General features: G+C 34.0%; 1 protein-coding gene and 1 non-coding gene across 4 annotated transcripts in view; both read left to right on the forward strand.

Moving 5' to 3' along the window:
• LOC118199042 (uncharacterized) overlaps positions 1 to 22467 on the forward strand; it is a 450062-nt gene that overhangs the window by 231348 nt on the left and 196247 nt on the right. For 2 of the 3 annotated variants that reach the window (XM_085810642.1, XM_085810641.1), the window contains exon 3: positions 1239 to 1478. The exons of the other annotated variant lie outside the window; for it this stretch is intronic. The gene's annotated coding sequence lies outside the window, so the exon portion shown is untranslated. The remainder of the gene's footprint in view (positions 1 to 1238; positions 1479 to 22467) is intronic. 3 annotated transcript variants of the gene reach the window in all.
• Positions 21452 to 21525, forward strand: TRNAN-GUU (transfer RNA asparagine (anticodon GUU)). Its single transcript has one exon. It is a non-coding gene; the product is annotated as a tRNA-Asn (tRNA).

Here is a 22467-nt window from a genome sequence, read left to right on the forward strand (position 1 = left end):
ACTAAACGTTAGTAAAAGTTGAAGTTGGAAGTTAATTTAGCAAGAACGATAGGATCTTCAGTTTGAACCCCAATAATGGATCTCACCTCCTCACAGATTCGAAGGGGTGTCGTAGGCAGGGCCAGATTTAGACTTGATAAGGCCCTAAGCTATTTGAGATAAGGGGCCCTTTATAATTCCACATATATCAGAGTGCCAAATATGATTTTCGGATTAGAGCGTTTTTTTTGGGGGGGGAGGAGAAAGCGGGGACCATAAGTTACAGCTTCTGTAGCTTATACGTAAATCCTGCATTGGTCGCAGGATCCTCCATCGTCATTTCATTTGCCAGAAATATAGCCTATCTCAAACAGGAGAGGAAGAATGAAGCCCTTAAATACATTTTTACAGTTAAATCGGAAAGGAATGGGAAAGGAGAAATGACGGTAAAGATACGTAAGATAAAATAACTGTTTAATTTAAATAAATACCTTACAAGTTTATAAAATTGCATTAAAGTTCAAATATTGAATTTTAAAACATAGAAATCAATTTTCTTTAACTCATTTCTTTTCTTATACCAGGTTTAGGTTAAAATTTTTTGAAAAAAATAAATGAATAACTATAAAAAGAAAGACTACTGCAGCAAGTTAATTTTACACAAATAACTGAGATAGGTACATGATACATGGTATTATTTACATTACTAATGGTGTAAACGCTCATAATAATACTAAATGCCCACATTTTTTTTTTTTTTTTTTTTCCAAATGGTGCAAAATTTATCATAAACATAAATTTGGAAGAAAACTTAAAGTGAAATGGCAACAGCTTAGAGAACTGCCAGTTTACCAGGCCCTATTGGTGATACGGAGTGGACGGCAATTTGGTAGTCTAAAGTGGTGTTACAGGAGAAATGGGACTAGACTATAAATACATAAACACGTCAAAAATATTTTTAATATCTTCAACTATTTCATAATTCTTGGGAAGAAAATTTCATTATTTTTAATCAAAATTACTACATCCGTAAAATTGTACAGCATAAATTACTGCAGTTTTTTAGCTGTAGTTTGAGACTCGTCACTCCTTTAAATCTGCAAATTAGAAAAGAATTTTGAAAAAGGAAATGTTTTATTAAGCATTTTATACGTAACTTTATCTCCTTTTTCCGTTCTGAATAGAAGACGGGAGGGAGGGTGGTAAAACGCAGTTGATTACAGCGCTTTAAAAACGAGTGTTTTTCGTTTTCGTTGCAGCTACATCTGACAACCGCCGAGGTAACGTTTCCGAAACACAGCAGAGCAGATGGTTTTCTTTCGTAACGGACAACCCGGAGTTTTGCGGCACTGTAGGGAACATGTCCCTGCTGCTCAACCACAATACAGAGCTCCTCTTTTGTGAACGTATTCAATCCGATCGCTACAATCTCTCAATGCCTGATTTTTTTTTTCGCTTCTACAGCTGGTGACACTCCAAGTGACTAATTGAATCGAGAAGTAAGTTCATTTTTTATGCTTTTGATTTGTTGGTATGTATGAATGTATATGGGTGGAGGGTGTATTTTGTTATGCAGCTTTTGAAAATGGAAATATATCGATTTTAAATCAGAGCATTTCAAATTTTAAAGCATATGGATATGACAGTAAGCTCTTCTTCGGGTGAGTATCACGTTTTGGATAGATTAGAGTTATACTCCTCTGCTATCGATAAAAACGTAATCGATATTTATTTCACGTTGTGGTTTTGCATATTTCACAGACGTTACTACGCGTCAGCAACATAATGCCGAAGTATAACACATCCCAACGAAATACTCAATAATTCTTCTAACCCCTTTCTGCAACCACGACCGAGCGGGTAAGACCGCTGAACTGATAGTTCGATTCGGATTAAACCCCTTCAAAGAGCTTAGGGTGGTTTTTTCCATGCGCACCATGACTACGAATCAATTTCTTTTAGAAAGTCATTCCAGGTGTGCTTTGTGTGTGCCATAGTGTGCATTGCTATAATTTAAAAAATCCAGTCCAAAGTTCCTACCCGTATTTTACTCTTAAATCCAAGAACTTCTGATCATTCAAATATAATTATTGAATAAAAAAAGTCCGTGATCAAAAGTTTAATTTTACAGAAAGGCATAAAAACCAAATGGTAGCTGAAATTTTTGAAAATATTTTTTAAAAATAATTTTATAAAAAAATTATTCACGCATGTTAGGTAAATACTAAATGCATACGATGCAGTTTTGATCATACATTTTGTATGTGTGCTTTTTGGCATTAAATTATTTATAATCATCTTTTATTTTTTTTATTTTGTTTGCTGTCGCTTTATTACATAATTTTCCGATTAAAATGTATAAAAAATTGTTTTTAAATTTCTTACTGTGTATTTTTTTTTTTTTTCTTATGCTATTTAAATATTCAAAAATTACCATTGTGAAAATCTCCGTTTTCTAACTCGAACTGTTACTGTTAAATACATTAATAATAACTATATTAAGATTAATAATAACTTAGTATAATTAGAGCAGGAATATAGCAATGATATTAATGTAATATACAATATATAGTAATTAAATTTATATATAAATATTATAGTTGATAGCAATACTATATTAAATAAAATTATTTATAAATATATTACTATTAATTATAGCTTACAATTTTTTCAAACAGGAATGACTAAAATACGGGTTTAATAAGCATCCCCACCCAGTCGTTATAATGAGAAAAGTCTGTGCTTGCGTAATAATCACCATGAGATTATGTTGTAGTTTATTCACAATTTTTTATTTTTACAAGAGCTATAGATTTAACATTTCTTCTAGTAGAAAATATTTTATTTTATCCTATATATAGATAATAAATAGGAAATTTCAGCCTCGTGGAATTCACAACGTTTCACTGTATTTATTTAGCAGCTTAGCAACTGCCCTTTGACTTCCAAAATTCTTTCCTCGGTCCTTTCAAGTCCTTGATACAGCATAAAAATCAAGAATCTGCAGTATCATTGTTTTCAGAAAAATACATATAAAGATTTAATAATTTGAAAAGGCCGCTCTGTTGGTAAAATGATCAACAATAGGTACTTCAATGCCAAAACTCTGGACTTCGAATCGAAGGGGTAAGTCATGGGTTTTTGAAATTGTCTTCAATTTGTTGTCTTTGAAAAATGAAGGCGCTTAAAATCTAGTATTTCGAACGTCTTGTCGAGAGGCTGATGGTAGAAAAAAGGGCTATCAAACCCTGAGATTCCATTTCTTGTTAAAGTTTTATTGTATATCTACATACAATGTAAAATGTTAGCTACACGGATTATTTTTATGGTTTTTCCAATGTGTAACATGAATGCGAGCCAATTTATCTCAGAAAGTTCTATAAGAAACTTTGAATTTTCGTATATTGGGACAATACAGGATCCGCCAGAAGTAAATCTCTTTTTCATGAGCTGATAATTTGCATTTTATTACAAAATCATAATTTTAGATTTCTTACAAAAACTATGAGCACGTTATAATGAAACATGTCATACTAAATTTTAGGTGAAATGGTTCAGATATTGCCCTTTTTCCGGGACTATATTATCTATATAGCTGTTACTTCTGCTCGACCCTCAATATTGCTCTGAGCTTATTGCCGTGTTTCCTTGCGTAATAGTCGCCCTCGCGTAACCCCCGTTTCGCACCCCCGTTCTGAAGTAGAAATATTGTGTATTAACGATTTTGTGTATCGTACAATATTGTGTAGTAGATTTTCCCGCATAATAGTGGCACCTAGACTTTCACAATGAAAAATTGGCAAAAAACATGCGACTATTACGCGAATAAACACGGTATATATACTGTTCTTAATTCATTAGAATCATACTTTATTTGCTTATTTCTATTTAAATGTCTTCTTAAATACTAAAAGTCAATACTTTTAGCTTTATAGTTATGCTGTTTTATTGAAAATGCAACAATAATTCTTCTGAGTGAATATTAAAGCTTTCCATTCTAAAATAAAAACTGGGGAAGATTTGGTGATTAATTGTGTAATTAGCCATTACTTATTAATTATATTGAAAGCTCCGCTGAATGACTTCGATTATCTAACTACAGGCTCTAATGACAAACAATGGCGGAGATACCCCTCCCGCTCTTAATTATTCAAGAGGCCGGTGTGTATGACTGATACTGAGACTCAGTAAAATTATTACAACAAGAATAATGTAACACCAATTCTTTTATATGAATCTTACAGAATATGAAACTGTCTAACTGGTCATGGTATAAAGCAGTGGTCCCCAATCTTTTTGTCCTAAAGAGCACATTCTAGATAGAATATCTGTTGGGCGGCGGGTACCATTTACGTTTTTCAAGGTGAATTTATAGGTAGATAGAGTTAATAATACCAGCACATAAAAAAAAGAGATCAATCGCCTTTCGTTTTGTGCTTGTATCTGTGTTGGACGCAATTTCTATGTCATTAAAAATGAGAAAACTTTCACTTATAATTTTATTGAAAATTAAAACACTTTTATTGAGATTACACAGTGGCGGACACGCGTTAACACGTTAAATGGGCGTCATGGTGCCCGCGAGCAAGGGTTTGGAACCATTGGTATCAGCGCGAAATAACCCGAAGAAAATTTTTGATGCAGGGTAACCTATGCGGTTTTTTAGTCCAAATGGGCTTTGTCTTTGAAGGACTATTGTTTTCGTTTTGCGATTTTGCGTTGGTTCACTATAAATTTCTGTTTCACTTTTCATACTGTTGCCACCAAATGTTAGAGTCCTGCACAATATTTGAAGAAAATAAATAATGAAAAATCTGCATAAATGTATGTGTGTTTCTCGCATTGTGATAAAACAACGGTACATAGAGCCATCGAATTTTGAATGACGTAATCCTCCTACGAATATGGGCATAATGAAGACCACATTTGAAATTTGGAATTTGTTTTATTATCTATTTCATATTTTGTAAAACTTTAACGAATTTTTGAGTAACAAACTCAAGGATTTCAAAGCGAGCAATGGCAACACTACTGGGGGGAGAGAAAGAAGAAGAAAAAAAAAAAAAAAACCTTTTTATGTCCAGCGCGTGAGTTTCTGAATCGGAAATTTCTAAAGGATATGCTCATTTTAAAACTATTTTGCGATACTGCTGTTGAACTGAATTTTATGGTTTAAGTGCGAAGAACGTGATATTGAATAAACAAATGTAAAAAAAAAAAAAAAAAAAAAAAAAAAAAAAAAAAAAAAAGCTCCTTTGAACGTAATTTAAAATCTGAAACCTTTCAGATTTTTTTTTTTTTTTTTAATTAAGATGTCCTGAGAAATGTTGTTAAAATTCTGTGAAAAGAAAATAAGCACTTAAAATCCCATTCGGCAATAAAATAATTAAGTACAATCAAAGCTATATTGTTTATAATTCTATTAGTTGATAACCTCGATTCAACCATTACAATACGGTACTTCTGAAAGAATTCCGATATCCTAAATGACCACCTAAGAATGAATATCAGAGGAAATCAAAGCAATTCTAAAAAGTCAGAGTAAAAGACAGTCGTTCAAGCTATTCTAGTCACATAATTTAGTCTTTTAAAGACATCAATAGGGATGAGACTATTCGATTTGAAAAAAATCGAAAGTTCGAAAGAATAGACAGAGAATTGTATTCTAATTCGATTCGCAAAAGAATAGAAACATTCTGAGATATGCATATCTGATTAAATACAAGAGACAGATTGAAGGCAAAGATTATATGATAATTTTTAGTGATCGCCGTTCTTTCAGAGGAATTCAAAAGGTTACTAAGTTAAGAGGCCAAAAGAAGATCTATATTCTGACGTTTTGCATGACCGGAATTAAAAATCCAGCAGTTTAATGCAATAGTAATTTACGACAGTTTTCAAGTGGTTGCGTACAGGGAACAACAATAGGCAAAATGGCATTAAACACTGAGAAATATTTATTCATGTATTGTTTCATAGAATGATTGTAATTTTCAGTTTTATGGGAATTCACGGATATTAAAATCATTTTGCAAACATTTCAAAGGCTTTACTTTGATATCCAAAATGCCTTATTGTGGTGTTTTAGAAGTGTCGAAAATTCAGCAATCATTTTTCACAGACATCCAACTGTCTTTGTTCAACAAATTTACAAATGACAGACGTAAAATGTAATAGATGTAACATTTATTTTTCAGTTATGATTTAGATGTTTGCAAGTTTTTGGTAAATACCGTTTCTTTTCGCTTTATTTAATAATCAGGGCCCACCAGCGGCAGAGCGGTAAAGACTCTGAACACTGGTAGTTCGGTCCGAGGTTCGAATCCCGCGAACGGGCTGGCTGCATGGGCGTTTTCGTGGTTTTCCCCATGTGTAACGTGTATACGAGCCGGTTACCCTTAGAAAGTCCCCCCCCGAAGGCATTCCTCCCTTTAGGTAGATAGCCCTCGTGTGCTTTACCGTAACTGAATAACCCATAACCCATTTAATAATCAGGTGTATTGTAAATATACCACGACTGATTCGACCTTTTTGTTAATGCTTAGGATTCATAGCTCAGACTGAACTAACTGCAAAAGATGCTCCTTAAAGTAATTCAGATAATAGCAATAAGGAAAAAAAATCAAATTATTTACTAAAAATATATTTTCTTTAAGAAAAGTTAAATCGCAGTGTGAAAATCAGGTAGGGGAGAGAAATATCTGCATTTCATAATCAAAGGCAAGTGCTTTTCAAAAATATTTTTTCAGCTGTATGTTATTTAGGCTCTTTATGTTTAATATAATCACAATCTACTTATGCACTCATTGAACATATTAAATAACACTTGAAATGTAGATCCCTTCCGTCTCCCCTGTATATATATATATATATATATATATATTTGTGTGTGTGTATGTGTGTGTGTGTGTATGTGCGTGTGTTAGGTATAATAAAATATGATGACTAAGAAAGAAAGGAAGAAAGAAAGGAACACTAAGAAATGACTGGCAATCTTATTACTGACTATTCTAAATTTGGTGTTCTCCTCCAAATTCGAGATCTTTCCAAGTTACATAACGCTGCTTGAAAAAAGTAAATAAACACCTGAATTTAACCAATCACATCCGAACTGTACTTATGCACCTACTTAGTATAAATACTGCTTCGCAAGCAACTACGTCATTCCTTTTCCTAACTTCTGCCATGCAAACATCTCTACGATGCTATGCCTCCTTTGTTCTTTATCTAAGATGATGTAACATGTATGTAAAAAATATTGTAATTGCTTATGATCAAAAAATATATTTTCTGTCAAGAAATTATTTTTATTGCCTAAAAATAAAGACGGCGATTCGCCGAAATTAGTTTTGTCAACGTCTTCTTCCTGCCTTTTCCACTCAGCCATTTTGTTACTTTTCTGTGTATTAAGTTCTAAATTTCATTTAACATTGCTGTACAATTAACAAAATATGGATTATTTTATAAGCGTTAAATAAAATTCTAATTTCATAAATCTGTAAAAGAAGATATTTATGAAAAGACTTTCAAGCTAAGGACTGCAAAATATTTGATTATGATATTCAACAAATATTCTAAGAACTGTGAACTTTTACGGTTATTTCTTGAAAAAATAGGATGCTTTTTACAGTATGTTTACACAATAATGAACTTATAGATTTTCAAAATTTCAATAGGATTTTCATTTTGCATTTATTGTAAAAAATGATGTCTACAAGATTTGGTTATTTTAAAACATTTAGATGAAAAATTCATAATTTTTTTTTCAAAATTGTATTTCCTTTGTTTCGCTACTGCTTTAATGCTTTTTTCTAAAAAGGCTTTTCTGTCTCCTAGCCTTTTTCTCTTTGAAGGGAGGGGGGAATATGTAAGATAAAAAAATATTTAAATCAAAATTACAGTTTAAACTAACTGTAATCCTTTAATTCTCACTCTCTATTCTAAAAACCGTAAGAACTTCTCTGTATTGCATCATTTCTAGATCAGTCCATCTCACATGGCTTGCGTAACGCTTTTTCTAAACTAAGCGGAAACGTTCCTCTTGGGAATATTCCATATTGGATAAATGCGCCATTTCAGCTTCTCTCTCTACGCCGCTAGGACGTTATTTCCTTGCTCTCTTCCTATTATAGTAGTATTCAAAAATGTAAATGTTCTGGAAAGGCACGATTAGAATGCCAAGTAAGCTGTGGCCACAAATGTGAATTCAAATAAAAGTGGAATTAAAACTGCCTCGACTGCCACATTTCTTATGATATTACCCAGTCAACATTATTAGCATACTACGCAATCAGAATTCTTCCTCTTCAATATGGATCTACGATCTATCCTTCGCATCAACACTGCTCCGCCTTTTTCTTGCAAAAATTTCTTTCCATTGACTCTGGCAGAAATATTAAAATAAGAAGTTTTCGAAACGAATAAAAGGTTTGGTTATCTTTTGCAAAAAGCAGCTGGCTTCTAATTAAGGAAAAAGTCTCTATTTATTCGTTCTCAAATGCCGACAATTTGCAGACGATTATACCATTATGAAAAAATATATTCCAATACATTTTTAATACCATTAACACCGGATATAAAAACCAATACTTTTCTACTCTTGACTGGCCAGCTAACCACAAGGCCGCAAAGATCGCAGCATTGATAAACACTGTGGTGTGCGATTCAGTTCTTTTTGGCAGACAGGATATGTTCCAGAGCACGTGTGAAGTACTGGTTTCAAAATTATTTAATCGGTCATCCAGAGGTAACTTTTTTCAATTCAATGCAATCCTAATGATTGACACCGAGATTCTTCATTTGCTGAAAAGAATCTGTATGCGTAACGTATTGTTTTCCTATTCTTTGAATCCTTTAAATTGTTTCTTAAGAATGCTATGAAGCATCCTTGGTAAAGAGTTTATGAATTATAAGTGGACAATGTTTGCCATGAAAAGCACCGAATTTCTATGTTATCCAAATGCTTGCTTCAAAAAAGCCCTCAGGATTTCTCCTGCTGGTGCTTAAAAAGTTATCGAAACAGCACTTTTTTATATTGAAGAGCAGGAAACACTACATCGACATTTTGATGTTGTAACAATTGTAGAAATGGGCTGAAAAGAAGCAAAGAAACACTAAGAGGGAGGGGGATACTGAAGTACACATTTAAGCAGCTTAGAGAGAGGAAAAAATTGTATCGCAAAGTGATTACTTCTTGTTGCATTTTATGTTTGCATTTGTAACAATAATCAGAGACAAAACTTTCGTAGTCAAATACAATTACGATAACCCACACTTTCCCGCTTTATTGTAATGGCTGGGTATTAGTTGTCGTTGTAAATACTAATCAACAAAAATTCCTTACTGGCTCCACTATAGACAGAAAACTACTCTGCATGCTTACAAAGCAATCTCTTCATATATAAGCTATTTGTTCCATTAGAAAAACAGTTAAGTGATCTAAATGTCGTATTTTGGATCAAAACTAAATAAGTAGTAGTTTTTTTTTTTTTTTTTTTTTTTTTTTTTTTTAACATGTTTTCCTTTATGAAAGGTGCGCGAATGAAAGTTAGCTTGAAGTACAGTCTCTAATAAGGTAGAGAAAATAAGTGCTGCGCGATGATGGCCATACGCGTTACACTCTTAAATGGGGAGGGTTGGCAACGGCCTTGTAGTGCCTTTTGTAAAGAAACAAAATATAACAGTCAGGAGATTTTGGGTTCAAATCTCGGAAAAGGAATTGCTGAATTTTCCCGTTTTTAGCTTTGGAAAACCTAAAAGAATTCGAAACATTACCTCCGATAATCGATAATTATTGATTGAAACTAGCAATGGAATGAACAAGCATTACATCGGATAATCGAAGTTCTAGTATATGTTCTATTATCACAACAATAAATCGAAACTATCCCGAAATGGCATCGGTCCCCATAACCTCGTATAATGGGGTTCTAGAGTGCACATATTCGTTTGTCAATGTAATGAGTTGAAACTGTTCCAAAGTTGCACAGGTAGCTGTAGCTTCGGGTAATCGAAGTTGTAGTATTGTGCTAGTATGGGAGCGTTAAAATTAAAACGGATATTCCTAACTGAAGCAGTTTTTGACATTGATTCCAATAGCTTTGATTCTCTCTTCTCTGTGCTAAAATATAAACTTCTTTCTTAATACTCACAAGTTCATTTCTTTCTCAACTTAATCTTTTACAAATTAACCATCATTTCAAATATGATCCGCCGAAAGAAAGACAGTAAACAAGTTGTTTCAGTTCTCAAAGAAGAGGCTTACTCGTAAACAAGACGTAAATATGGCTCTAATTGCGGTTTGAGATTAAAAAACAAACTGGTATTTAATAAGCGCAGCACCTACTACTCAAATGGCAACGCTAATCCCTGTTACGCCTCCCTCGCCTCTACGTAACCCTCGAAATTCTCAGCTCAAAGGCCCGGGGGCGAGGGATTCTGTCGAATCAATTTGCACGCCGACAACACTAATTGCAAATCCGAAATAAATTACTAGTCCCGAAGTTCGTAAGTGGCAACGCCTTTAATAATTGTGCCGGAGCATGCGACAAGATGATGGCTCCAGGCTAAGCGAGGAGGATTAAACATTTATATTAGAAAATGCGGACAAAAGAGCTTCTCTGGGTGCTTCGCAGTTTGTGGAGTGTTTTGCTAATCGATACGATTCGCTAAGAGATCGATTTTTTTTTTTTTTTTTTTTTTTTTTTTTTTTTTTTTTTTTTTTTTTTGAAACGGGTCTTTTACAGTGAATTCATTGTGGACTTCTTGCATGGAAATATATTCTCAAAACTCGAAATCTTAATTTTGAAAAAGATGAAATTAAACAAAATTTTTGAAGGCTAAGATTTTTGACATATGATAACAAACTACCTTGTGGCATATCCTTATGGAACATATCTAATATGGTATCTACCTTGTGGAAATGTAAAATGAGATTGAAAGCTTCCACTAAAATAATACAAAATAAAAATAAAATATTTATTTAATATTGTTTTCGTCTGTAATCGTATCCCAACGGCATAAACCATGATGAGAAAATAACATACCGTTAAAAGAACTGACTTCACAGACTCTTATTTACAGAAGAAGGTGTAAAAACATAGACTATGTTAAGACACAATAACACGCCAAATAAATACTAATTCAGAAGTCAAACAACAAAAATCAGCGTAATATTTACAAAATTTTCACAGGACTAGTTTCGATGGTTTTACCGAACCACCATTTTCAGCTGCAAAACCGCAAATGAACAAGATAGGAAATAATGATTAGATAAGATAAATTCAAAAGATAGTAATAAGATAATATCAAAATTGTTTGAAACTTTAAACTTCCCGGCATGGTTCCGCTACGTAGACGATACTTTTACCCTGTTTGAAGGTAATAAAGATGATTTAAAGTTCTTTCAACAATGAATTCTATTGATCCTGCTATTCAGTTCACTTTTGAACTTGAGACTTGCAATTCTCTTCCGTTTCTCGACATTCTAGTCACACGTAACACATCCAACTTCAGTACTATAGTTTACAGTAAACCTTCATCGGTTTGCCTTCCACCACACTTTAAATCATGTCATCCGACTAAACAAAAGTTAGCTTCATTTTATTCCTATGTTTTCCGTGCTCTTCAAGTTTGCTCCTCCAAACTAGCCCTTGATGAAGAACTAAATTATTTAAAAGCAATAGCTATTGACAGGGGCTTTTCACCCAACATTATTAATCAAGCAGTTAAAAAATTCTCATCTCAACACACAAAAAGCCACACTCTTATTTTAGGAGATTATAAAAATTCTGTTGTCATTCCCTTCTTTCCATCAATTAGCTATAAAGTTGCACATATTTCGCAGAAATTTAACTTTCGGGTTGTTTATTCTCCCATCAATAAAATTCGGACTTCTATACTCAAGGACCCCATTCCGGATATGAATTCCTGGGGTATCTATAGGATTCCTTGCCAGTGTGGTTTAATTTACATTGGCCAAACTAAGAGAGCCTTAAAATTTCGAGTCAAAGAACATGAGGCATATGTTAGAAAAAAGGAAACACAGAAGTCTTCTGTTGCTCAACATTGTTGGTCCGAAAATCACACTTTCAATTTTTCTGCTGCTAAAATTATTCAAAAAACATCTTCCATTGGAGAACTGGATTTTCTAGAGGCATTTCACATTCATAAAAATCTTTCTGTTCTAGTTAACGATCCTAATTCCAATCCAAATTTGCCTTCGGCTTTTAGAGAAATTATGTTTTAGTTCTGGTTTCGCCAACAGATGGCGCCACTTGCTTATTCTTGTCCAGGCTTTCTTATCTTATCTAATCATTATTTCCTATCTTGTTCATTTGCAGTTTTGCAGCTGAAGATGGTGGTTCGGTAAAACCATCGAAACTAGTCCTGTGAAAATTTTGTAAATATAACGCTGATTTTTGTTGTTTGACTTCTGAATTAGTATAGACTATGTTTTTGATGAAATTAAAAGATATTTCTCTATAGGATAAAATGGGATTAAAATTACTGAATCTAAGGCTCAGTTGAGAGCAAAACTGTTAAGGCTGATTTGAGAATAGCTTCAATCAGCACCAAGTCGTATACGATTGCATACATTGCAGAAGCAGTATTTTTTTTATTGGTCCATAAATTGTTAAATAAAGTTGTAGTAACATTACGATTTTTCGAAGCTGGAAAAATGACAAATTATGAAAAATGACAATTCCCTTCGCCGGGAATTGAACCACGGACCACTGAAATACCGTCCCAGCGTGCAGAAACACTACACCACGAAGGCACGCTAGGAAGACGGGAAAAATACCTTATAAAGTTAAAAAGTCAAGAGGAAGCGCACAGTAAATGTATATTGCAACTTAGAGTACATTTTATTATATTTTTATTTAATGTTGGCGATGTTTCGCTTGATTAATTTACCAATAAAATTTTCCACGGTAATATACCGGATGAGACAAAATCCGTTAACATTTGAAAATTCAATGTAGACACGGATACTTGAAATGTCATGGGGCTTTTGACTTTACTGAAAGCAAAAAAGTGCTTAAAACGGCCATCAGATGGCGCTTCATATAATAACAAAGGGAGTAATTAGCATAACAATTGATTTTTAGCAAAGACTATGTTCTTTATAACAAATGTTCAACATGTCTTACAGGTATCGTTGATGACCGTCATTCATCAGCAATAGCTGTAGTCGAGGGACATCGTTATGAACAGCACCGTACAGCGTATCTTCAGATACTATGATGACAAATCGCCGTCGGATGCTGTCTTTTAGTATCCTTGATGAGGTCGGATGAAAACGGTAGACTTCCAATTTCAGGTTTCCAATTCCACAATCAATAATCACACACGGATTGAGGTATGGGGATCTGAGAGGCCAAGCATGGCGGAAGTGACGACTCAGCACACAGTCCTTACCTAACGATATGGTGCAAGATCTTTCACGTGTGTAGCAATATGGTGTGGTGCGCCATCCTGCATAAAAATCAATTCTTCCAACAGGTGTTTATCATCCAGACTGGGGATGATGCAATTCTATAATATATCAGCGCACCCGTCATACTGACAGTTTGAATAGCAGAACCATACATTTCCTCGGAGAAAAAGGATCCGAACACGATTGATGTGGTAAATCCACATCACACTGTAACCAACACCCGGAGGCGAAGATAAAAAGCGGCAAAGTCATGAAGGGACCGATTCCCTCTCTCACTACAGCTCATTTCATACACGATTCTCATACGACATCACTGGCATTTTGCTGTCCAGCGCCAAATGTTAGCCGTTTTTGGCATTTTTTTCTCTTTCAGAAAAATCCTATGTCATTTCAAGCACGTTTGTCAATTTTTACCTCTCTACTTAAATCCGTGAATTATTGAATTTTCAAGTGTTAACGAACTTTTGGGTCACCTGGTACTTTGAGTTATATGCAAGCGTTCGGCAGAAAACGTGGTTTCATATGGCTTTTCTAACCTCCTTGCATCTTGAAACGTACTACTTGCGGGTACAGAATTGCTAAAAGTTACTAAATACTAAAAGTTGTTTATCATAAGTAAAGTAATTTCAAATGGCGTTATTGTTAGTAATGATTTGATTTGAACTTTGGTGAAACAAAGTCTAATTGTGATTAGAAAGAAATACTTTGAATTTCACCTTTTTTTCTAATTTAATTTTATTTATGAAGTTTATTACGTCATTTTACAATGGACGACGTAAAATGCCATTAATACCCTTTCTAGGCAAATTGCTTCTTTGGGCTACTAAAATCTTTGTCTCCAAATCTTTGAATAAGATTTGCATCACACTCTTCATTAGTCAGCTTCATTTACAGATTTTCTGAAGCGTTACTGAAGCTACTTTTTAATGGTAATAAAAAATAAAAAATAAAAACTCAGATTTCAGATAATTAGAATCTTGAAATCTTTGTAACATTGTATTTGCAACAAATTAATAATTGAAATGTCTTCTCGGGCCGCATAAAATAGCTTCGGGGCCTGCATGCGAGGCGCGTATCGCCACTTTGAGACCACTATAATATGTGACATCATGTGAGACAAATCTGCATAAAATAAATGCAGCAAAAGTTTTTACACTTTTAGCGATAAAACACTTTTAGCGTAATAAATTACGTATTTAGATTAAATGTGCATAATTCATGATTTTTTTACAAATGTATTTTTTCTTCCTGATCTAGAAATCGATTCCACTACTAAGCTTAAATTTAGAGACTACTCAAAATCGATATATTTTAGTGAAATAAAACTTCCTCCTAGAAAGTTAGCGATGGAGTTAAACCCTTCATATGATGCAATTGTCACAATGATTGAACGATACATAATTACATGCGGAAAAGACGTAACGGATATATTTCTGGTTTCATAGTTTCCGCGAGTGAAATACTAGATAATGTATTCCTGGCGAGTTCGGTGTGTCATGAATTTTACCTGATGCAAATTTTCCGTTTCTATAATCGCGCTATTTTGAGCTCGTTTAAAATGAGTTCAGGTTTTTAATTTATATAAAGTAAGAAAGGAAATATGTATGTTATATAACGAACTTAACTTAAAGAACCTTTTCTGAGTTCTTGAAAGAAAGGGAACACTTAAATACTGTAGGAAATTAAATTGGTTTAATATTAAATAAAAAGAGAAGCTCAACTAAAAAATTAACCCACATAAGCAAGAAAATGTCGTTCAATTGGCAGAGTACCTGCTGCAATTTCCGTTACACTTACAGAAGCAACTGCACATTAAAGAAAAACATTAATTAATTACAGAGTTAGATACTTCAATGATATTTAGATCACGTTGTCAAGATCATATCATACCTGTTTTATCTTGAAGCAGGCTTAAGTAGTATAAGCTAGGTGTCACCTTAGCGAAGTCCGTAAAAGAGCTAGTGTCGCTCTATATTAGTAGCAATGTCCCTCAAGCTGGCATGCCCCCCTCCTTAGTTTTGCAAAGCACTTTCCCATTCACATGATCTTTTCCAAGTTTCTCACCTTTTGAAAATAACATTCCTGGGGCACATGTCCTCAAGGTATTTTGAAACTGATAAATCCGCCAATACGGCTTGATTGGCCGATAAGCTATTATCTATGAGATCAGCTACCCTGCCGACGGCGCAAAGTAAAGTTACTTCTCCTCGCAGAAATGAGTTTCTGGTTTCATCCCAGTTGAAACTAAAATTTTCAGAGAAATTCCCCTGAATATATAACGAACTCTTGCCTCAAAATTTTTGTGGTCTTAGCTTTAGCATCACTGCGTTTGAATAAGGCGAGTCACACTTCAGAGAATGGGAAGTCTAAAGATTCGTTCAGACGATTATTTTGTTATATAAAATAATATATAAATATATAAAAATATAATAAAGCTTTGTGGTTTAAGGCATAAAAGTCATTAAGTTCATTTACGCTTGTTTAGCAGAGTTTAAATCAAAACCAATCAGAAAGAAGGGAAAGTTGCGCATGCGTAAAGGTTTAACTGTGCGAAACCGTTGGCTGATGTTTGCTTCGTGTTACCAATATAGCAATATAGCGAGTTAGTGTGTCTCATCTAGTTAGTCCGTGCGGAGACGATCGAGTTGACAGCCGTCCAGAGAGTGCCGAGTAGGTCGTCGAGTGCATCGAAGAGTCTCTTAGTGTGTCGCGGTTAGTGTATCCTCGAGAGAGTGTGTTAAGCTCCGAGAACGACTGAACCGAAGAGTCGGGAGCTGTGCTCTGTGTGTCGCCGAGTGCAACGCGAGTTGTAGCGTGGAGAGTCTCGAGAGTACGTGGAGTTCCGAGAACGACAAGCAGAGTCGGGAGTTGTACTTTAGTGCTTGGCCGTGAAGCTGTCTCCACTGTGATAGCTTGATAACCTGAAAGCTGTGTCGCTGATCGTGTCAACATGTTTATAGTAGTTCGTCGACGACTGTAAACGTGTTTTGGAGCTATCCTGACAATGCTGGCCAATAAAGTGTGCTTCGATACTTCATCAAGTAGTGTCGTCGTTATTCACTCCAAATCCACACGAACCCCGTACGAACTTGAAGGAAGAAAATAACGTAACAACTGGTGTCAAAAAAGAAAAACGTAACAATATTTTGTTCAATTCTAGGATTTAGAACCATAAAATATGAAGAGGAGCAAAATTTTAAATTTCGTATTTTAGTTTTTCATTCTTTGTTCAAATTTCAAACACTGTCTAGCTTTGACTGGTAACAGATACCTTTCAGTGAAGCCTCGATTTGTAAGTTAACGTTAATAGCTTAGCGCATAATGAATCTTTGTTATTGTGTGACCACTCTGTTTGAAGCTTATAATGTCATAAACATCAGTTCTTTTGGTTATCGTAAAAATGATTGTGCATACGCTTGATTATTAAATTGGTAAACAGGTTGCTTGTATTATTTTGAAATTATCTATGTAATTTATATTTTTTAAAACCACTATACCCAACTTTAAAACCACTGTAAAAAAGAAATAATAATAAAAGCAGGAATAAAAAAATAAATTCTTTAGACTTTTATCTTTATCCCAGTTTCCCTGATCCCTGAAAAACAGTCCCTGATTTAAAATTGTATGTTCTCTACAAATTTAATATATGAAAACGAACTATGTATGAAGACTAAATGCATTTTTGTGTATTTTTGCGTTGTATGTTTGGTTTAGATAACTTAAATGAAATATAGTGAAATGATAGGTTATTTTTCGGATACTTAAATTCCCCTCAATGATATCTATTACTATGGAAAGAATTAGAGAGGAGTGGGCTCTGTAATAAAAAGCTTTTTTTCCAGCCCTCTAGTTTTATAAATCAGGCCCTAAACCTGTTGTTACAGTATGAAAGATGCATTAAAGATACCGCATAGCCGAAAATGATTTTGATTTATTGCGTTGCTTTGATTCGCCTTACACTGTTCAAATTTAGAAGTTGTAATAAAAATGCCTTTTAGTTAAAGAAGATTCCTCGGTTCTATGAACCGTTGTTTTGGAAACTCATTTCTTTCAGTTTCTATAAAGATAAATAAAAAATACGCTTAAATACCAAACTTGAATAAAAGTAGATTTTTATATTCAGAAACTAAGTCTAATATATAGCTGCTAAATAAAAAGCTGACTGCATTCCTCCCCCCACCCCCGAAACTATGAAAATCCTCCAGGGAGAATTCCCTTCTGGTTAGAAACCTCTATGCTATATTATTTCTTTAAAAATAACACGCTCCGATAATACTTGCTGGCAACATATCGCCCAAAAGATCTATTAGTCTACTATTAGGAACTACTAGGTGAATGCGAAGAAAACGATGCTTAGTAATAAAGATAAAAAGACAGGGCAAAAAAAAAGGGTCAGCAAGAGTGAGTGCGACAGACTGGTAGACTGTGAGCTCAGCGAGAGAGTAATAAACCTTAACAAACCTTTTTGGGCTACGTAAAAATCTGAAACCTTTCGATTTTTTCAACATTTTATTTTATTATTTTAAATGATATGGACCAAAAAAAATGAGAATTGAGACTAATAACACCTCTAGTGCTAATAACTTCTTAAATGTGTACTAAAAATATGTGTAAAAAAACACTTTAAATCACTACGTGTTGCACACGCTCCCGGGTGGGTTCGAGCCACCAACCTTTCAGTTAACAGCCGAACGCGCTAGCCGATTGCGCCACAGAGGAACAACAATGAGAGTTGGAAAATCGTTTTATATATTGTAGCATCTTATTTCACCTTTTTTTTTTTTTTTTTTTTTTTTGTTTTGTTTGTTTGTTTGTTTGTTTGTTTGTTTTTGTTTGCAAGGAGAAAAGTGTATCACCTTTAAGCTAAGTATTTAACACAAAGACTAGAAATATCTTAGGAAAATCACGTTTATAATAATATAGCTTATATTTAGTAAAATTATTTTCTTCATTAAAAATGTTATGTGTTGGTTTAACTTTGCAAAGGCTCATTTTATAATTGAAATAACTTTGACTCATAGAAAATAAAATTCGGTGAAGGGCAAAGCTTTTATGGAATCCTACAACCTACAACTTTTAATTTCTTTTACTGTGTGAAAGAAATGGATATTTGCTGTAGTTTGTCAAAATGTTTTATTTTCTTATTGAGGCTCCTTGCATTGTTTCCAACAATGACCGTTGGAGCTGCGCTGGAATCTAAGATAATTACTCTGAAGTAACTGCAGTGGAACGAAGATTACCTATAAAACAAAAGGAAAAAAAAAACTAAAAGGAAAAAATTGTGCTTTTAAAATGTATGTGAGTTGGAAAACTGTGAGAAAATTTCTTAAGGAGAAAAAAATGTGTTGATAGTATACGTGCCTTGTAATTGATCTTCTTTTTTGTTGTTGGTACTCAAATTAATGGTTCGTTAACATGGGTGGCTAAACAAATTCTCATTGGTGAGAATCTTCTTTGCGGCTGTTTTGCTAAGTTGTTAAAATGCTGGTGAAATCAAGTGGAATAAATAAAATCCATTAAATCTGTTATTGATTTGTTCTTGATTTCAGTGTTTTTTGAAGACCTCGCCAGTTTTTGTTTAAAAACATGAGGTTGATTAAAAAGAGATTCTCAGAATGTTATTTTCTTTTTTTAATGTAATAACATTCTGCTGGGATAAAAATAAGTAAATATTTGCCAATTTTTTAATAAATGACTTTAATTTAAATTTCAGATTTTTTAGATAATTCAATTTTATACCTATATAAGATACTGAAAAGGGCATTCGAAACTTGATGTTTCGAATCTCTTTACCCTAAATTCCTTACTAAATGGAGGGAGAAAGGCACATTCCCTGCATTTTCAGCATTTATTTTATCACAGCTGTCTCGAAGCATTTTTTAAACCCTTGTTATCTTTAATTTCCGAGACATGTAGGAGAAATCTGAGTAAGCAGTTAAATATATAGCAAAGAATTTTTACTGAACTAAGTGAATTTACACTGAGTTGCCTTTACTGGCCTAAGTGGTTATTCGTCCGTAATTACCAGGTTTTTAGCCGGTGGGACTGTTTCTATGCTCGTTTATAAGCTCTAAAATATTTTTTAATGACCGACACTAGACATTTTATGCTTTAGGCCCTACTACGCCCAGAAGCGGTGGTCATTATGAAAGCACCTAAGAAGCGGCCACCGTTAACTCCTATGAAGGGACAGACAATTTACATCCATGCGCTCTGCGAGATTCGAACCCAATCCCTTTGGTACGCTTGGTTGTTGTTGTTCTTGCTAATGCTCACTTGTCTGACCAATAGTCAGCCCAAGCCCACGAAATTCCTCGGGGCAAAGAGCGTAACTTTACGCCTGTCGTTGGCAACAGTCTTGGTCACCTTACAGGTAACTGTGCGATTTAGCTCAGTTCCGCCCCCCATCTTCATGGAGAGCACCCGGCGGGGCCGGGTCCGAAGATCTCCCACCCCTCCTTACCACCAACCTCTTGAGAGGACTTTCGACTAGCCGCATATTTAGAGTGCCCCCCTGCCGCACGTACACTAAACATTTATGCCTTCTCCGGGATTCGAACTCGGACCCTTCAGCACGACAGTCAACGACGCTATGCTGGTGAGTCGGCCCTATAGTACGATAGTCAGAATCACTAATCACTTTCCTGTCTGGGTCACAGCTGTTTGTTGCATTCCAAGCAGGGTCAGTGCCAGAACCGGTACAACAGATGCGGTCGCGCCGGCCGGCAGAATCTAAGGGGGGCAAATTTTTTAGAATCTATAGGCAAACATTGAGCAGCAGAATTTGGCACTTGCGATTATATTGTCAGGCAAAATGGCCCCGATTCCATGCCAATGGCCTTTTTATGGACAAATCGTTGCATATGGGTTTTTTTTTTTTTTTTTTTTTTTTTTTTTTTTTTTTTTTTAAGCTCTTGTAAACTCCTGCAGTGGAATAAAGTGTTATAATTTTTTTTTTTTTTTAAAGCAGTATTTTCTCACAAAATCGATAAAAGAAACCGTGATTGCCACGAAATTTCTATCACAGCAAAAGAAAAAAAAAATTGTAAATGTGCTTACTGATTGATTTTCCATATAAATATTTAATTAAAATGTAAAGTACATATAAAACAAACATTTTAATTTTCAATTATGAGTCATTCTTCTTTTTCTTTTATTAAAATATTATTAAAACGTGCCAAAGTGGTTGTGCTAATACGTTACGTACCCGAAGTTATATAGGAAGATTATAAAAACGTGACATGAAAAAAACAGATGAAGTTGTAAATACTTTTGAGTACTTTATCAGTATGTTTTAAAAGAAGTTTCTTAAATAACTTGCCTCAGTTACTGCTCTGGAGAAAATTGCCAAGGATTGAAAAGGTCTAAAAGAAGCTCCAAGCATAACATATCATTATCACTAAGCTGTGCTATAGTTATTTCTGCATATGCTTCTAGGCATTAGTTCAAACAACTTTGGTTAAACCTTAATAAGACATCGTTTTTAGTTTAGAAGCTTAAAATTAAAATTAAATATTATTAACATCTCACATTTGTATTAAAATGTTGTCCAGATCGTTAGCTTTGTATGCATTGTTTTGTCTAAATTTATCAGAAAATAAAACGTCTTAAAATGGCCATTTATTTTAACTTTATAGAATGGCCTTCATGCAGTAAAACAAATTAAAAGTGGCAGCGTTCGATAAATTGAATTTTCAGCTTTTTGAATTTTTTCAAGGAGGTTAGAATAGGAGGTCAAGGAGGTCTATTCTAACCTCCTTGAATTTTGTCAACTATGTCGAAATTTGGCTTGCAACTGCTTAACTTGTTGCTACGATAAGATAAACTTTCGTGCAAAGTTAAATGCATATTTTCCATTTTTATTGAAAAAAACTTTCTATGAAGCCCAAAATATGTTTTGATAAGACATATATATCTACACTCATCTGTATAAAAGACTCAGCCTTAAAAAAGATAAGTTTTATTTTCGCAAAGAAAGTACTACTAAATAAAATGTTGCTGTACATAGTGGAATGTTTGAAGTCAGTTCACGTCGCCTCCGTGGCGCAATCGGCTAGCGCGTTCGGCTGTTAACCGAAAGGTTGGTGGTTCGAGCCCACCCGGGGGCGTGCCTTGCTTTTAATGCTCATGAATTTTTTCCGCTTCCTACGAGAACAGTGTAGAGAGATGAAATTCTCCGTTTTGCTAAATGCAGTGAATTTTCCTTTGAATATTTTATTCAATTTTATATATATTTTAAATTTTTAATCAGATATTAGTCACAAAAATGTGTTCAATAAAATATTTTTCTTTTAGATATTAGTCACAAAAATGTGTTCAATAAAATATTTTTCTTTTATTCTAAAAAAGCGTTTTTTTTCAAAAATTTTCCGCTTCCATTAGATTCGAGATATCAAACATGTACACAGCAGGGGTTCCCAATTTCACCCCCCCGTCAGGCCTTTCGTATTGCCCAAAATGAAATTCCCGCTCTACCATTCCTCAATAATAATAGCATTACCAATCTATAAAGGTAGTAAGAACAAAAACCGTAATTTATAAAGGTTTTTTTTATAAAAATATACAGTTTTTACACATATATGATAAGAAAAAATCTGATGTGTACACCACATGACTTCCTTGTACGGAATATTAAATTATATGCACTTTTTTCTTGAATTTCATTTAAATTGATTGGATTGAATTAAATCTACTTCGTCGACAGCGCATAAACCACAATAGAATAAATGCACTCTTTAAAATTCACTATATTTGTTTACCATAATGACACTCTGAATGCACAAAATTTATACCATTTGAAGAATTATCGTTGCCACATGTTCTATTCAAATACTATAATAAAGCTAAAACAATGCATGAAAGAAATTAAGCAAAGAAAACAGAAAAGAAACAGTTTTTCACAGACGATTTAGTATTTCTCATTCAATTAATTCAGCTCTCACTTCGCGACAAGGCAAAACTACATAAAAACTCAAAATATCTGCATTAAAAATTACGAAGTAAATCTTAAACACTTATTTCCTCGAAAAAATTCCAGAAAAGATTAAGCA

Source organism: Stegodyphus dumicola, chromosome 2 (genome assembly GCF_044657685.1).
Source record: "Stegodyphus dumicola isolate Sdum_Otavi_A_Nest chromosome 2, ASM4465768v1".
Taxonomy (NCBI): Eukaryota; Metazoa; Arthropoda; class Arachnida; order Araneae; family Eresidae; genus Stegodyphus; species Stegodyphus dumicola.